Consider the following 6,119-nt stretch of genomic DNA (forward strand, 5'->3'; position numbering starts at 1 on the left):
GCTCACGTTACCAAAACATCTGGTATGGAACAAAATTATTGTCCTTTTCCAGACATTAGTTAAGTAGAAACGGAATGTCACACACCATCTCCCTCCCACCTTCCATATTCTTTCTCTTCCTGAGAATATGACCCTACACAGGGTAACACAGGGGTTATTCAGAGGAGAGTTGGGTAAATATAATGTTCTATCCCAGTTATCAAAGAACTTTTTCCCAAGACACAGGGTTTTTCTCTTGCCATGAAAATTGTGTACTTCAAAATCATATTGCTAGTTTTTCTATTCTCCTAAGAGTGAATGAATACTCAACATTTGGTCTAGACTGGTCTTGGGAGACTATGACACTTAAAGATTTTCACAAAAGCTGGGCCACCTGGGAATACAGCTGGGGGTGGGAAATACAGTTTTGTCATAGGCTCAGGTGTAATAAAACCTAGAACAAGAAGATGTTGAATAGTTAGACGCCAATAATTGAAAAGGTGAGTTACCTGTGTGGCTCAGTTGGTTAAGCATCTGACTCCTGATTTCTGCTCAGGTCATGATCTCACGGTTCTTGGGTTTGAGCCCTGAATTGGGCTCCACACTGACAGTGCAGAACCTGTTTGGGATTCTCTCCCTCCTTGTCTCTCTGCCCCTTCCCCTGCTCATGCTCTCTTTCTCTCTCAAAATAAACAAATAAAACTTAAAAGAAATTTTTTAAAAAGGTAATGATGTGCATTCTAATTACTTTCCCGAAGTCATCATTTATTCTCAGCTCCAAATTTACTTTCAGATAAAATCATTCTATTAAATGTGTCCATCATTTGACACCTCTGACAATGACAGGACACTGTGTGATGAGCCACAGCTACTCCTCAGTGAATCCCTTCTTCACATACTGTTACCCAGTTTCCTTGTGGAAAGTGCATTTGTTGTCTCCATCCCAAAGCACACAGCTCACACTCATTCTACGTAGCAGTGACCCCACTCTTCCTTAGCCTTCAAGCTGTCTTCTCCACTAGATGGAGGAGGGGGGATCAGGTCTATTTTCTCTATGCCTCTATTTCAAACACAGTGCATCGTCCTACCACTATGCTTTGCACTTAGTAGATGTGCTTCTTGTATTTTATTTTCTTAAATCCATCTAAAGAAAACCCACATTCTCCAAGATTCGACCACAATGCACCTCCCAGTCTACCTTTCAGTCTTCCAGAATGGTCTGTCAGAAATTCAAGAGCAAAAGTTGGGTACATACCATTAAAAACTAGTGAGAAGTGCTACATGTTGACAACTGAGTATTTTAATATATTCTAGAGCAGATGAGAGGCTATCACTATTTAAATGCCATGCATTTCAATTATAATTTGAAAATGGGTTCTCACCTTTAGCCACTTAACCTCAAAGCATTTTTATTATGAGACAAAAGCTTTGAGAAAAACAAAGATTGTGCTCTTAAAAACAACCAAAATATGCATAAAAGAATTCTACACCATCCTTATGCTTCCTAAATGCAGTGCCTAGTGAAGTTATTTTCAATGATTATTCAAACTAAATGAGCTTTTCTAATGCAAATTCTGAATTTAGTTTTGATTATATTTATAAACTCAACGTGTAGTAGAGGAGAGAGTGTCTTCACCAACTTCTCTGAAGCAGACATAAAACAAGTATAATCATGCTGCCCTTATTCATACTGGCACTCAAATAGTTCACATAGAATAATAAAAAGCTTTGCTGTCAGTATTTTGGTAAATAACATTTTAACCATTAACTTCATACCTCCTGTAGAAGGTCCCCTTCATCATCCATCTCACACTTTTTTATTTAAGTCCACTTTGGAAACCACAATCCCCAACAAATGCGTTCAACACGTATTTATATGTATACCTGAAACAAACACGGCAGATGATGAATTCCATTGAGGCTCTTTTCCAGAGGGGTCTGGCAGGTAATAAAAGATAAACACCAGACTCTGATGTGTCATGCCCAAGGCACAGTATGCTGGAAATGCACTAGAAGAGTCGAATGACAAATGCTCATTTATGCCTGACTCCCTACAAACAAAGGACATTGCAGAGCTTAAAACTGTGTTGATTGACTTTTTCTCCAACATACTGAATTTTGTTATATAACAATTGTATTCTAGAATGAACTCTATTGTTAGCCTCAGATGATGAAACATTTATTAGACAACTATGCAATCACAGTCCACAGACAAAACACAAATGGAAAAATACAGTTGTAAGTGACCCAGATTTATACCAATGGCAAAGATCCACTCATTTGTAATTCCCATTTTTTTCTTCTCTTCTCTTCTCTTCTCTTCTCTTCTCTTCTCTTCTCTTCTCTTCCCTTCCCTTCCCTTCCCTTCCCTTTCCTTTCCTTTCCTCTCCTTTTGTTTTCTAGGGTCCTTTCTAGCTTCTAAATTAATTCTGGTCCTTTGCTATATAGCCACAACCATTTTTCTTTATTTAGCCTTTCTAATTTTACAAATGTCACTCTCTGACAAACCCCCGCCCTTCCCAGCTGGCCACAAGGAACATAGAATGATCTACAGGTTGCCCCCACATGGTCCAGAAACAATCCTAACTCAGTCAGAGGAATAGGGAATGCTTTTTCAAAGAGAGTTTGAAATTATGCTTCTGTTGCCTTCAATTGTGACTTCATGTTGGTGGGGGAGAGGAGGGAAGTGTTCTGAACCAAATCAAATCCTCTCTAAGCATTTTCCATGTATGAGTGTACAGTCTCCATAGCTGATCACTTCTGTTCTGGACTCTGGCCTAAGGAAGCCCAAGCCAACACTCCAGCCCATCAGCCAGGCCTGACTCTTTTGTTCTATTTCCATAACTGCATATTGTTTTATGTTTGTTGTAATCAACTCTATTTTTTCCTTTGCTTCTTTGCTCATCTTTCCACCTGTCTCCCTTGTGTTCCTTGTCTACCATATAAACTTCAAGGTCTTCTCAGTTTACCCTCTGTGTCTACTTCTAACCAAACCATAATATAAAATTCAAACACATTGTTTATAATAGTTTCTATATTGCTGACAAATTTTATTCGCTGTTCTTAATTACAAAACTTAATATCTAAGAAGTTTTTCACTTCTCTCTTAAAACTTAAAAAAATCAAACTGGACCTATTTGCCTAATTACTTTTGGTTGATTTTTCATAATTTAATCCAAAGCCAAATGCTGATTTTCTTTGGAAATTTTAATAAATCATGGGGTGCCTGGGTGGCTCAGTCAGTTGAGCATCTAACTCTTGTTTAAGCTCAGGTCATGATCTCACAGTTCTCGAGATCAAGCCCCATGTCAGTCTCCACATTCACAGCACAGAGCCTGCTTGCGATTCTCCCTCTCCTTTCTCTGCCCCATCCCTGCTTGCTCTTTCTCAAAATTAATCAATAAACTTTAAAAAAATTTTTAAAATAAAGGCAGAGTAAAAAAATTATAGCTGAAGTTTTCATCCTCTTTCTTTAACCCTCTTTAACCCTTCATTTAATGGAAATGAGGACAACAGAAAAAAGATTTGGATGGTAGAAAGCATGTTGAAAAATTGTAGCAAACTTTTAACAAACCACAGTAAGCTAATCCTAAGTAATCAGTGAGAAAAGTCAAGAAACAATACAGCGTGCACTGTAGAACTTTCCAGAAATAAGAGAAAAAAGCAAAAAGTAAAAAAAAAATAAGATCAAAGAGACTAAAAAAGAAAAAGATGACCAATCTAGGAGGTTTGATATATGAATAATAAGAGCCTCAGAAAAATATAATAGAGAAAAATAAAGGGGAAGGTATCTTCAAAAATAGTCATTTCCTAGAATTGAAGGCCATGAGTTTTCAGAATGAAAGGTTACACTGAATAAGTAGCTAAATGGAATAAAATTTATACATATCTAGTCTCACTATTATAAAATTTCAGAACACTAACATATACAATGTATGAAGAATCCAAAAGAACCCAGACTTCTTAATAGAAAACAATGGAGAAAAGGTTTCAAAGTTCTGTGGAAAAATACCTAACCCATTATCCTATACTGAGTCAAAACTAACAATCAAATGAACAAACTAATGACATGTTTCACATACCACTCATGTACCCTTTCTCAGAAAACTAATGAAGGATATGGTTTTCCAATGTAGGAAACCAAAATAGAAGAAAACCACAGGCCCAAGTAACAGGAGATCCACATGGGGGAGAGTAAAGAGAAGCACCAGGAAACTGATAAGGTGAAATCTCAGAATGACGGCTGAATAACAAAAGTAAAGTATTGTCAGATATTTTCAGAGCAAAGTCTCAAGAAATAACTTTCAAAAAGAATAAATTAATAAAACATCTCTTGTGTCTAAATTTTGGGGGAATAATTGAGACTGAATTTCTTTTTTTTTTTTTTAATTTTTTTTTTTAACGTTTATTTATTTTTGAGACAGAGAGAGACAGAGCATGAACGGGGGAGGGGCAGAGAGAGAGAGGGAGACACAGAATCGGAAGCAGGCTCCAGGCTCTGAGCCATCAGCCCAGAGCCCGACGCGGGGCTCGAACTCACGGACCGCGAGATCGTGACCTGAGCTGAAGTCGGCCGCTTAACCGACTGAGCCACCCAGGCGCCCCGAGACTGAATTTCTAATTTTACATAGGATACTTATACATAAGCAACTGGAAAAAAAAGACAATTGCTAACATCATGGAAAAGAAAAAAATGATGTGGGTCAGGAAAAAGAATCATGTAATAATACTACACGGCTCAACTGTGAATAGCTTTACATAATAATGTAAATACTAAGTTTTGATCCTAATAACATTATAATGCTTTATTAGAACAACTGTGGGAATTGGAAGTGTACATGTATATTCAGCAAGGAAAGACAGCTAAATCCTCATTTATCCAATGTGAGAAGTCAATAGTTAATGCCAAAAACTTAAAGATGAATAAATAATAATGTAAGTACAATTTTTAGAGATAACTGAGTCAAAACAAAAAGATCCAGCTAAAGAAATTGAGACTAGATGTCTTGGGAGAGGAAACAGAAGTGGAGTGAGGAACTGTTTGCCTCTTTAAACCATGGGCATATATATCTTTAATAAACACAAAAGTTAGTGGGGGTGGGGATGGTTGAAATGTTGAATTCTCTCTTCAAAAAACAGTTCATTCAATTGTGTTTACTTGATCTCTGTTTCTTTCTTTTTTTGGTAAGTGGTCTTATGTAATTTCTTTATGTACAGTTAGCCACTTAATCCTTTTACATAACTTAATATGGTGTTTGCCATAACATAGAGTATTTTATCTGTCTCTATATCTCCCACCAAAGTTGTGAATTCCTAGAGAGTTTGGACTCTATTTTGTAACCCAAGTACCTGGAATACTGCCTATCTCATAAGAGATCAATATACTTTTGTTAAATGAATGAATGATGTATGAGAAAAACTGAATTTATTATCTAGGAAAAATATGGCACACTTCTATTATGAGAATTAAGTATATATTGCCAAAAAAAAAATAGTCTCTTATGCCATTCTAAATCAAATTTTTATGATGACTTAGTTTCAAGTGATATAGTGTCTATGCTGCAGTCACTCCCCATAGCCACTGAAGTTATCATGAGTGCTTTCTTTCTATTAGACAAAGGACTGAAAACATCTACTGTCAGACATCTTCACCCAGAAGTGACAATTTGTATTCATGATTACTTTTTAGGTAAAGTCAGAGCCCTTCATATAATTTATATACCAAACATTTGAGTGTTCTCTGACCAGGTTGCTGCTTTAGAAAATACTGTATATTATTTACTACTATTTCAGGTTTCTTGAAAATCTTTCTAAGATTGTTCAATTAAGAATGATTCTTGGGGCACTTGGTTCACTCAGTCAGTTAAGCCTCCAACTCCGGCTCAGGTCATGATCTCACAGTTCGTGAGTTCGAGTCCTGCATCCGTGTGGAGCCTACTTGGGATTCTTTGTCTCTCCCTCTCTCTCTGCCCCTCCCACATCTCTCTCTCTCTCAAACTAAATAAATAAACTTTAAGGAATAAATCTGGGTATTTAACCATGAATGGGGATCAACAAACTTTTTTTCCATAATCCAAATAATAAATATTTTAAGCTTTGTAGGTCATTGTTGTGCCTCTGTAGGATGACAACAGCCATAG

This window comes from Panthera leo, chromosome B2 (assembly GCF_018350215.1).
Source record: "Panthera leo isolate Ple1 chromosome B2, P.leo_Ple1_pat1.1, whole genome shotgun sequence".
NCBI classification, from domain to species: Eukaryota; Metazoa; Chordata; class Mammalia; order Carnivora; family Felidae; genus Panthera; species Panthera leo.